Source organism: Amphiprion ocellaris, chromosome 10 (genome assembly GCF_022539595.1).
Source record: "Amphiprion ocellaris isolate individual 3 ecotype Okinawa chromosome 10, ASM2253959v1, whole genome shotgun sequence".
Lineage (NCBI taxonomy): Eukaryota > Metazoa > Chordata > Actinopteri > Pomacentridae > Amphiprion > Amphiprion ocellaris.
The window spans coordinates 21,945,117-21,955,524 of record NC_072775.1 but is presented as its reverse complement, the minus strand read 5'-3'; the positions used below and the strand labels follow the sequence as shown (position 1 = coordinate 21,955,524).

The window sequence follows — 10,408 nt, the reverse complement described above, 5'->3', positions numbered from 1 at the left end:
TTGCATATAAAATCTGGGGAGTTACACTAACATTTCACATATTCACCAGGTCTCAGGGTGCTTTTTCGTTGCAGTGATGGGTTTGTAAAAATACACAATAAAGCGCACACAGCAAAACTCTTTATAAACCAGACCACTGGTATTTGAAATAAGCGTGATCACGTTGTGGCCATGACCTGTCACATGATTCTTATGTGTCCATACCCAAGAGGCTCCCGTCCCCATCAACAGGAAGTGACGTTTTGCCGGGAGTTGTAGTTTTTCAGCCGACAACTACAACTGTAGTTTTCGGCTGCAGCCTGCAGAGACACGAGCTCTCACTCGTTTCAGTCCCACTTTTTTTTTTTTTTTTTTTTTTACAAAAACATTCAGACACATAGCCCCCCCACACACACACCAGACATCCACCACGGTCCGTGTACGGATCTGGTAATTGGATTTTCCGTTCTGAAACGGGTACTGAAAAACAAAAAACGAGTGGTTATTTGATTTTCGTTTGAAAATACAAAAATTAAAATTGAAATTGAAATGCGTTGAAAGGCGTTTTTCCTTTTCATGATCAAAAAGGGATATACGATTTTTTTTAATGCTTTGATTTTTGTTTTATATTTAGAATAACAAGAAAGTAAAATCAGTAAGAGACAGAAACGATAAAAGGTCCGTTTTTTCGTTTTCTGAGACCGGAAGTGGTCATCCGCAAGTGTGGAGCCAAACAGAGTACGCTGCAGACTGTAAAGACATATTTTTTCGTTAGTTTTCATGGTCAAAATGAGAGATCAGGTGGCCGATCTTAAAATAAATAACTACTGATTTTTATAGAGCGTTAAAGTTTTGCGAAGCCAGGGGGCGGGACTACTTGATTGACAGTCCGGTCTGGAACGATTGACAGGTCCTATGGAGGAAGCAGAGACTCTGCTCTCCTCGTTTGGATTAATTCTGATATAATAACTGTTGGTTTATTTATCGGTGGAGCAGCACAACATTTTCCACAGACAGTTTTCCTGCCCGTTGGCTTGTTTTAACCAGTTTTCTGCCTTCGGCTGATTCTACCAGCAGACACTGAAAGGACTCTGATAGTTCGGTAAGTAAATGTTTATTTTCGTATCGGTGCCGCTTTTAATGCACTTTATATGCAACTTTAGTGTCAGATGTAATGTGTGCCATGCACTCCAGATGTTGGTGGAGTTTGTTTCAGTGTGTGTTGACCAGAGAAGAAAGTTAGCATAGTAAATATTAGCTTTAATGTTAGCGATGCTAACCGAGCTAGCTGCTCAGTTGTAGCCTGATTAAAGCTAACGTAGCATTAAGCTAATGTGTTGAGTTTCATGTAAACAGCTGAAGTGTGTTGTGCTCCTGTAATGTGGTTGATTAAGTTCATAAAACTGTGGCTGGTTGACATTAATGTAACGTTCAGGAAACTTAAATGTGATTAAAACAGTAACATTAATGTTCTAGTTGTCAGTAATCAGCTTTCATTTGACACTAAAACAGACTGATAGTTTTAAATGACATCAGTTTCATTAATTTGTTGAAAATTGTCTCATTTGTTGTTGTGATGTTGCTGCTGATTCATTAAAACCAGATGATCTGTGTTGAAGATACGTTTAGTTCTAGTATCAGAAGTGCAAGAAGGAAAATGGAAGTTTAGTTCTGCTACATCAAAGATTTCAGGATTAAAATAACTAAATGAGTCTTTATGCCTCAAACTTTATTTTTACAATAAAGAAATAATGAAATAATCACAGATAATAAAAATATAAATAGCAGAGAAAACCCGAGAGAATAACTTCCTGAAAAGTCTGTGAAGGAAAAGCAGCTTTTTTATCCTGAAAGATCAGAATCAGCTCCAACATCTGCATCTGACAGCATCAAGTCAACCAGAAAGAAAAGAAAAAAGAAAATGACTTCTTTCTGATCACATCTGTTCCGCTGCTCACAGTCTGCTGCTGCTCACATTCTTCACATTTATAGTCCACTTTTAAAAGTTCAGCAGACAGGTGCTCTGCTTTGGAGTGTGACGATGTCGTCGGTGATGTGGAGAGTGAAGTTTCCGTTTCACCCACAGCGTGCTTTAGGGCAGCCAGGTTGGACTTGATGTTTGAAATACTGACCGACAGCTCAGATTTAACTGTCTGTAGTTCCGTTTTGATGGATGTTAAACTGTCACTCAAAGCCGCCATAACCGCCGTCTCGTTACAGAGTGAAAGCAGCAGTTCCTCCTGAAGGTCAGAGATTGCAGCATCTGAGGGCCTCTTCAAAAGAAGACGTAGTTGATGAAGGCGTTCTGGAGCAGGACCAGAAAGACCACGACCAAGCAGCCTTGAGATCTTAGGCAGCGTCTCCCTCAGGTGGGTGTCAACGGTGTTCACGGTCAGGTCTGTGGTAATCCTGTCAAAAAACAAAACAGAAAAAAATCTAGATTATAAATCAACATGTAACCAAAGCACTCTGTGTATAACGCCATAGTATAGGATGTAGTTCAGAAAATGTCAAAGTATAGTATACTTTACTCAAGAATAACATAGTATGGCCTGTAGTTCATAGTATAGCATGTCGGCAAAAAACCCAACTGATTATTATATTGTTCAAAAAGTGCAAAATGATAGGATGTTGCCTAAAATTGTCATGTATGATATAGGGCTGCCACAAACGACGCGTCGACTAATTTCCTGAGCACGATACGTCATCAAAAGCGGAAGTGAGCGCGCAATGCAACAGAAATCACCGTCCGAGTGGAGCGCGGAACACGCATGGACATCTGCGCTGTATCGTGCATATATAGTATATGCATATATTATATATGCACAATACAGCGTGGACATCCGCGTTTACGATACAGCGCGGACATCCGCGCCGCATCGTGCATATACTATATATGCACGATACAGCGCAGATGTCCATGCGTGTTCCACGCTCCACTTGGACGGTGATTTCTGTTGCATTGCGCGCTCACTTCCGCTTTTGATGACGTATCGTGCTCAGGCGATTCGTCGACGCGTCGTTTGTGGCAGCCCTAGTATGATATGTGGTTCAATAAATGTCATAGTGCAGTATATTGTCAAAATAGTATGTTTTTCAAGAAAACATCAGAGTATATATCGTCTAAAAAATGCCATAGAATAATATTTCATTGCACAAGTAAAAGTATAGTAATTTTTAAAACTGATCAAATTCTTATATGTTGCTAAAACACAAAAAAAACAAATACAAAAAAAGAACGTCATAGTAATATGTCAATTTAAAAAGCCTATAGTATAGAGTGTCACCCAACAAACGTCATCGTATAGCCATGTCGCTCTAAAAACGTCATAGTATAGGCATGTTCGCCTCTAAAAAACGTCATAGGTATAGCTATGTCGCTCAAAAAACGTCATAGTATAGCATGTGGCTCAAAAAACGTCATAGTATAGCATGTCGCTCTAAAATGTCATAGTTTAGCCATTGGTCAAAAAACGTCATAGTATAGCATGTCGTCCTAAAAATCTGCATAGTATAGCATGTCGCTCTATAAAACGTCATCAGTGTAGCATTGTCGCATCTGAAAACGTCATAGTAGTAGCATGTCTCTCTAAAAATAGTCTTAGTAATAGCATGTCGCTCTAAAAAACGTTCATAGTAATAGCCTTTGGTCCACAAAACGTTGTTTTGTCCCGGCTGTCTGAAGTAGGTGAGGAGCAACACAAAAACAGTCCAAACGCTGGTTTCCAGAGGGTTAGACGAGTATTTATTTGAAAGAGTAAGTTTACAACAACACAACATGTGAGGGAGTTAAAAGCAAATGGGTGTTAGTAAAATAAAAATAAATAAACAGAACTAAAGGTGAACTTCAAATTGACATTGATGGGCATTCCAACCAGGAACAAAGTAAAAGATAATCAATACGAAAAAAAACTCTTCCTGTTCACCTCTTAAAACCCAAAAACACTCCGTAGTAGCACCCTAAACTAAAACTACCAATGAGTTCCCTGTTTTCCTTTCTGTACAATTCAAAGGTCCCTCTCTTTCTCCCCCACACATCCACCAACCACTGGAACACATCTCCAAAGTTCTGCCGGGCCAGCTCAGCTTCCCTTCAGAAGAAGTTCCACCAGATGGAGCCTTTTGAGAGGCAGCTGGCATCGTGATTGGACTGTACTTTGGTCTGTTCCAATCCAGCTTCAGCTCCAGAGACGGCAGGCGGGACGAGTCAACGGAGGCCGGGTGGACGAAGGCATGCAGCTGAGTACAATCCAGAAAACAACAGAGGAGGAATGCAGTGGCCCAGGGCCAGAACAAACAGAGTAGCATCGTATGTCTCTTAGAAAACATCATAGTATAGCCTTTGGTATGAAAAAACGCCTATCATTATACATCGATATATTGTACAAATAACAACAGTCAAAGCAAAGAGGACATACATTGTAGAATTGTAGAAATTGTGGCTAGACGGCCTTGGCAATGGTCGTCGGAATGTGAATAACACTTGTTAGGGAATTCTGCGATGTCAAAAGAGGAATCAGGAGGCAAACTCAGGGACACTCTAGAGACTCAGGGCTTATGTGAGAATAAGGTTTACTGAATTCAGGAGAAATGATACAGCGAGTAACACAGTGACGTGAGCACTGGCAGCATCAGTTCTGAGGAGTCTCTCTGGTCTTGGGCATATATACCGTTTGGGAAGGCGTGCCATGTTTATGTTATACTCTAAATGTGGAGGCAGGACTGTTAGTTCAGGATCCATCTGAACAGGAACACAGCAATATATCTTGTTCTGACGTCGTCAGCCAGATAGTTGTCTTTTATCCTATGTTATGTTTACCAAGCGTCTGTCTGTCTCAGGGTCATATTAGGGGACAGAGAGAGCATACGCAAGCTTGATCCTCTATCTAGGAGAACCATGAGTCAAGGGTGACCATTTGGATGACTCAGCATTTAGGCTGTTATACACTAGAACCACCTCAGTCGTGAGAAAGTGAGTAATTTTTCCTTCACAACACTGACCACACCTCACAGAGGTTATAAGCTGAGGCAACATCAACCACCACCAGAACTGAAGAAGCCTCTTGGATGAGAGGTGAAACGTCTTCAAGGAACCTTCTTAAAGTCCAGTTGGATTGATTTAAACAACTTTGGATGACTGATTTACTGATTATCAATATTTTATTTTTTATTGATTTACGGTAATAAATACATTTAAAAATGGTGCTACTTTGGCTCTGAACCTTAATCTACCTGTGGTCGCTCTGTCTTCTGGAGTGATTTGATTGGTTATACGTCACGAATAAAACTCCTTTAACTTAACATCTGTAAACAAAACAAAAACGTATCAACAAAGTTTTCTGTTAGAGTTTGTGTTCTTCTAAGTTTAACTCCAAGATTTTAAATACTTTCATTTACTGCAAATGAATATTGACTCCAAATGTCTCACTAATAATCATTATCAGCCTTAAAAACCCACAAAACACCCCTCTATACTCGACCACACTTAGTACAGTCCGGTTCCCCCTTCTATAAATCTGCTTGGAATCTTCCGCTTCCTGTTTGTCAAAGTGGCCTTCTACCTGGACAGGTTTTGTTGGAGCTCATGCAACAAACATTTTGGGTAACTGCACTTTAATATGGATGGATGACACTGAATTAGAGTCTGTTTTAATGAGACTGAGTTAAGATGTGTAGCTCTGTCATTAAACAGGAAATTATTTCTCAGAATTCACAGAGGAAAGTCCGAAATGTTTGCTAGGTTAGCGTCCCACATGTTCTTTGGCTCAGCTAAAGCTAACTCTCTCCAACTTCTGGATCTCTTGAGTTGCTTGTTGTTAAAATATCTTGCTAGAGGTGCTGAAGCTCAGAAAGTCTGAGATGTTTGTTCAAAATAAGCTCATTCTCAAGTCTTATCTGAACTGTCCTCTTTTGTTTTAACTTTCCCTAAACTTGGGAGTTAATGAAAGAGCAGCACATCCAGACTCACTCTCATTTATGTAGAGATTAAACTTCAGTGTCATTCATTGATGTTAAAGTGCAGTTTTTCAAATGTTTGTTGCACATGCTCCCGACCAAACCAGTCCAGGTGGAAGACGATGTGAAGAGAAAGCTCCAGAGGATGAATATCACACATTTACGTTGGAAATAAATGTCCTTTAATTTGACATTGTCATGCAAATGATGTTCAAATCTTTGAGTGTTTTGTTGATATTGGTTTCTAAATGTTTTTTGACACTCGGCCCCAAAGATTAAAACCTTCTACGGCTCACAAGCTGCAACAATTCACACGTTATCAACTATCTTTCTGACTAAACTAAGATAAAAAGTGAAAAACTACCTGATTCCTGCATCATGAATGTAAATCTTTTTGGTTTTTATGACAGTAAACTGAATATATTTGGGTTTGACATTTTATAAACCAAAACAAGAAATGAATTACTGGAGAAAACAATGAACAGATTAATGGTCAAAGAAAATGTGTTTTCCAACATATATGGCTGAATTACTCCAACATTACAAGATACATACAATTTGAATTCTATTTTATTTATATAACGCCAGTTACAGGTCAAATTGTCTCAAGATGCTTTATTTTTATATTTTTTTGTCATACTTAAAATATGACAAATTAAGAAATTTAAAGCTCTTGACTAACCCAATTTATTATTTGGTTTTTAGGAGATTAATCGACAATTAAAATAACTTTCTCCACTAAAACTAATAAACATGAGGTCAAATAGAAGGAACAGTTTTAAATACTGCAGTCCCACGATGACAAGAATAAAGTTTCTCAACAAAAAGTAAATCTGCTGGTGGATTCCATTAAAGTGCTAATAAATGATAAAAGTGCTGATACTAAAGGTTTGTGGTGCTAAAAATGTCCAAGTAAAGATATCAAGTTGAACATCTGGATGGAGGTTGATAAAAGTTGATGTCCCTTCATTTCTCTGGAGCGACTCCATGGATTTTATGGATGGTGGTTAAAGACCTGCTCTTCTAGTCGTCGTCCTTCTAGTCGCTGTAAAAAGTCAGTCCATCCTGGCCGACTTCAACACCTCTTCATGACAACTTGTTCTGCCTCCGACCTGGTGGAAAGACCAGAAACTCGGGAAAACCCGTGGAGACTCGAAGAACTCGCGGTGACTCGAAAAACTCGTCGGGCGGGGGAAGGTGTGGTGGGCGGTGGGGGGAGGTGGGGGAGTAGAGGGGGGAGGCCGCCACCCACCTCCCCGCCTACTCCCCGCCCTGACTCCACCCAGACTCCGCCTTGGCTCCGCCCATGTGGTCACTTCAGGAACTACGATGCCAAAGGGACGACGAATTTATTTCTTTTCATCTGATCTGTAGCTCAGTGAGTTAAGGATTTGCCTGTGGAGCTGCAGGTCGCTGGTTCAAGACCAGACCCTTCTTAAGTTTTTGAAAATCCTGACAAAGACAAAGAAAGAAAAAGGCCGGTGGCGGGACTCGAACCTGCGACCTTCCAGTTGGTAGTCTGTCTTCTTATCCCCTGAGCTACTCGCTCAGATACTAATTCTTCTTTTTTTTGCGCATTTATCATCTATTTTTTGTCGTTTTCGAGTTTTTTTTTTAACTCGAGTCTCGACTCGACCGTTTTTCTCAGGAGGTTGGACTTCAGCCTTTGTGCTGGAGGGTGGAACCCTCAGTTCCAAGACTTTCCAAAGCCTCCACACCTCCCGAGTCCTCAGGACCTGAGCTTTCACACAGTCTGAGGGCTGAAATTTTCTAAGTCCCACAGTAGTTCTGTTAGTTTGAACCTTCAGACAGTCCAAGGACTGAAATCCTCTAAGTTCCTGAGTAGTTCTCTGTTAGTTTGAACCTTCAGACAGTCCAAGGACTGAAATCCTCTAAGTTTCTCAGTACTTCTCTGTTAGTTTGAACCTTCAGACAGTCTGAGGACTGAAATTTTAAAAGTCCCTGAGTACTTCTCTGTTAGTTTGAACCTTCAGACACTCTGAGGACTGAAGTTTTAAAAGTTTCTCACTACTTCTCTGTTAGTTTGAACTTTCTGGTTAACAGTAGCCTTAAAACTTGTGACCATGAGTCTTGATTTCACATTTAGACCATCCATCTGAGGTCTTCTCAGACCTTCACCTGTGGGTTTTTTAGAAATCCTTAACAAACTTTGATTCTCTTCACTGAACAGTAAAGTTTGTGGAGATCAGAAGGTAACATTAGTTCGATAAATGCCTTCAACTACTAGTAGACTTTATCTGGAAAGCAGTTTTCTGAAATGAGTTCTTAGTAAATCTATCCACAATCAAACCAAGAACATAGAAAGAGGAAATGTTTGAAGAAACAACTTGATGTTTTCATTTCAGACTAGAAAACGCTTTAAGAACTTTATCTGTTTTTGCTCTTTTTGATCGTTTTATTGTCTCTTCTGTTTAATTTGATCTTCTAAAGTCTAACTGGTGTCTTTTCAAATGTTTTGTCTTTAGTTTGATTCTTCTTAAACATTTTGCTCTTTTCTCACCTTTTATTCTTTTCTAATGTCTGATTTGATTTCGAAATGTTTTGTCTTTTTAATGTTTAATTGTTTTTTCAAATGTTTTATCGCCTTGTTTGAATTTTTTTTTCTTTCCCAATATTTAATTTTTCGATTAAATCTTTAAGGTTTTTCCTTTTAAATGTTTTACCACCTTTTAATGTTTAATTTTCTTTTTAAATGCTTCATTGTATTTTCTGTTTAATTCCTATTTGACGTTTTATTGTCTTTAAGATGTAATTTTCTAATTAAACATTTAATTTTTTAATTGTTTTGTCTTTTTAAAGGTTTAATAATCTAATTAAATGTTTTGTATTTTTTTAAATGTCTAATATTCTTCTTGTTTAATTGTGTTTTTTAAATGTGTAATTATCTAAATATTTTATCTGTAATTTGTAATATTTGTATTTTAAAAATTTAGTTTAATTTCATAATGACATGTATCTTGTTTAATTATCTAATTCAATATTTTGTCTGTTTAATATAGTTTAATTGTATTTAATGTTTAACTATATTAAACAGACAAAATATTGAATTAGATAATTAAACAAGATACATGTCATTATGAAATTAAACTAAATTTTTAAAATACAAATATTACAAATTACAGATAAAATATTTTCGATAATTACATTTAAAAAATACTTTTTAATAATAAAAATTTTTAAAAGTTTTATTGTATTAATTTATTTTTTCCTTTGATTTAATTGCTTTTTGTTATGTAGTTTATTTCTTTAATCTTCTTTTTCTGTCAAGATTTTAACCCCAACCTTAAAAATGAAATAAACCCTTACATCACAATGAAAATACTTTTGTTGTCACAATCATGAGTTAGTCAATTATTCAGTTTATCAATTCAACTTTATTTGTTTAGCACCTTTCACACAGATGACAAAACTAAACAAGCAAAGAGAAAAAAAAACTATGATTAAAACTCAAAACATTTCAAAAAAAAGACTTAACATGGTAATAAAATATGTTGTGTCCAGGGGATGGAGGGAGTTTATTGAAGTCTTCTTGGGCTCACATGGGAAACCATTTAAAAAATAAACTTGATATTCAGTCTAAGGAAACTGCAGAGCAACAGAAGAACCAACAATATCTCCTGTTTTCTCCTTTAATGAGTCAACTCTTCTTGTGCTTTCAGACCAAAGAACTACAGACTCTTCACAACCTGCTCAAACTCTTGGTACAGGACCTCACCACACGGGTCAAGAAGGTTTCCATCTCATTTCTACTCTGAAGCTCACCTTCTCCTGCTCAAACTGCTGACAAATGTTTCTGCTGCTCTAAAGTCTGGTCTCCAGAACTTCCTAAAAACTCTCAAAGTCTCTTCTGCTGCAGGTTGCTTTGTAGAACTGTTCCAGAAAACCTCACTAAACCACATGGAGGGGCCTCAAGATAGTCGTCCAAATGAAACCGTACAAAAACCAAACTAGCACAACCCAAACGCTAAAGTCTCCTGCAGCCTAACCAGAGAACCTCTGAGAACAGAGAATCAGGACAGGAACTCTTACCTTCTGGACAACCAACGTTGGTTCACAAACATGAATACAGAATGTGTCTGACCAAAAACCTCTAAAGACTCACTACAGCCAAGATAAAGACACAACTCAGCTGCATCAAATCCACTAATCACTGCACACATTAGCACCATGTGCTAACTGTGGCTAAAGAACCACATTTACCAAGACAACTATCCAGTACAAAGCCCTTAAAACACACCAAGAAACACATTAAAGACGATTTTACTGCTGGAAGCTGCAAGCCAACGCCTAAAGAACAAACTAAAGCAACAGAGGCAAACCCGGTTCACTGGTGAAGAAGAGGAAATGTTTGGCTGCAGCTAAATAAAGCAGGAAGACACTGAGCTGCTCAGGTGTTCCTGATAACACCTAGCAGCAACCTGGACAGCCAATAGGAACACAGCTTACTGGAAGT

General features: G+C 38.2%; 1 long non-coding RNA gene across 1 annotated transcript; it reads left to right on the top strand.

The window, feature by feature from the left end:
• The first annotated feature begins 908 nt into the window (after positions 1-908).
• LOC129349757 (uncharacterized) lies at positions 909-9,855 on the top strand. Its single transcript, XR_008602870.1, has 3 exons — positions 909-1,081; positions 2,200-2,348; positions 9,615-9,855. It is a non-coding gene; the product is annotated as an uncharacterized LOC129349757 (long non-coding RNA).
• Positions 9,856-10,408: the final 553 nt, after the last annotated feature.